Below are 2,132 nucleotides of genomic sequence, written 5' to 3' on the forward strand. Positions count from 1 at the left end.
CTCCTGTGACTCATCTTCATCTTCATCAACATCACCTCTTCCTTCTCCTCCTTCGTCTTCTACTTGCATCATATCTCTATCATCAACATATTCATTATCTCCATACATTATAACAATATTGATTTCAACAAACAGACGATCTAATTTTGTTTCTAATTACTCAATTAATTCTTATAATTCCTCCATTATTCTTCTGTTAACGTTTTGGGGGAAATTAAACCCTAATACTTGACGAAAAATCGTCCGATTTACATAGAAATTGAGTTTTAGGTGAAATACTCCATTGTTGCTTCTCCGACAAAATGCAGAACTGAAACTGAGAGTTTTCAGAATTTAGTTTTTCAATTTTTGCGGAGAAGAAGAAGAAGATAGTGTTAGTTATAAGGTCAGAGAAATGGAAGGAGTAAGCTATGGAGGATTCATAGGCGAAAAAAAGTAGTGTCAGTCTGTTACGCAGCAAAAATGTATAATGAACGAACTTATCTCAACAAAATGGGAATATATATAGTTATGCATAGTGTTTACTCACATCAAATAAGTAAGTGACAAGTGTTTTTTTTTAATTTTATAAAATGAGGCTTAATCATAATATCATTGAAACTCTATGGGAATTATTAGTTTCGTCTTTGACCTATTAGCGGTATTAAAAATACCTTTTAATTTGATTATTAACTAAACTTAAATACATTCCTAATCTTGCAGTACCAGTGAAATACACATTTAAATTCTCGCTAAATTTTGGGGTGTTTTTTAACGCTGCTTTCGATTTTTTATTAAGAGTTTCATGCTCCTACTAGAGTTTGAGACGACTTACTATATCATGTGGCAGATTGGAGGAGTAGGTAAGTGTAGTTAGTCAAACATAAGAGTGTTTTTAAGGCTGTCAATAGTTTGAAAATGAAACTAATAATTTGTGCAAGTTTAGGAGTGTTATCGCTCTCTAATGTAATTTGGTCCAAACATCTTAATTTCGATGTTCATTTACCTATCTCATGTACTTTTGATTTATTTTCAAAATCATCACTTTGACCATAATTGAATTTTTTGAAAAAACACTTCCTCCATCTCAATTTATTTGATGTACTTTGATTCGACAGAAAGTTTTAAAAAATATGAAAAGACTTTGCACTATTATAAAACTACCCTTACAAAGATTATGAACATTTTGCCAAAATAATAGGTCTAATATAAATAAAATGTTGATAGTATCATTAAATTTCTTGTTCTTCCTTCATTGTGTGGCATGCTCATGGTTTCAAAATTCATTTTTCTGGTTTACTTCTGGTAAAGCTCTAATTCAAATATTGCAAATCAAATACAATTAATTGTAGATTTATGGACAAGTTGCACCAGTGGTCTAGTGGTAGAATAGTACACTGCCATGGTACAGACTCGGGTTCGAGACCCAGCTAATGCATTGAATAAAGAGCAATGATATTACATTTGCACTAAATTGTGAACGATGGGTCGTCACATTCATCTAATTATATATGATGAGAAATAGTGCATTTGAGCTCTTTTTTTGTTAAATCGATTCATGTTTACTTCTTCATATTTTGAACTCTCTTAGTAAATTTTTACATAATCGTAAAATTAATTAGTTGAATATTGCATTGTCCCGTCAACAATTAATATATTTATTCTTCATAGTTTGAACTCTCCTAGTGAAATGTTGTGTATCGTTGAATTAATAAGTTGAATATTTCATTGTCCCGTACTCAACAATCAATATATAATTGTTTGTGCTCTATCTAGAATTGACCATGATAGAAGTCTTAAGGTGGAGAGGTTAATTGTGCTTCATGTCTCCCAAGAGCATATTGTTCTGAGTGAGGGTAATGTTTATGTTTACTTCTTCATCTTTTGAACTATCTTAGTGAAATTTTGTATATCGTTGAATATTGCATTGTCTCATCAACAATTAATATATTTGTTCTTCATATTTTAAGTCTCCTAGTGAAAATTTTGTATATCGTTGAATTGATTAGTTGAATAATGCACTGTCCCATCAACAATCAATATATTTGTTGTGATATCGTTGTTCCATTTCAACAACAATAACATATTCAATGTAATTTTACAAATAAATCTAAATCTAAGAGATTGATGTAATGACCCGAAAGGTCATTTTG

General features: G+C 30.5%; 1 non-coding gene across 1 annotated transcript; it reads left to right on the forward strand.

Moving 5' to 3' along the window:
- The first annotated feature begins 1,426 nt into the window (after window positions 1-1,426).
- On the forward strand, window positions 1,427-1,517 carry LOC125850575 (small nucleolar RNA snoR114). Its single transcript, XR_007444824.1, has one exon. It is a non-coding gene; the product is annotated as a small nucleolar RNA snoR114 (small nucleolar RNA).
- Window positions 1,518-2,132: the final 615 nt, after the last annotated feature.

The sequence above is a fragment of the Solanum stenotomum genome, unplaced genomic scaffold (assembly GCF_019186545.1).
Source record: "Solanum stenotomum isolate F172 unplaced genomic scaffold, ASM1918654v1 scaffold17828, whole genome shotgun sequence".
In the NCBI taxonomy this organism is placed as follows: domain Eukaryota; kingdom Viridiplantae; phylum Streptophyta; class Magnoliopsida; order Solanales; family Solanaceae; genus Solanum; species Solanum stenotomum.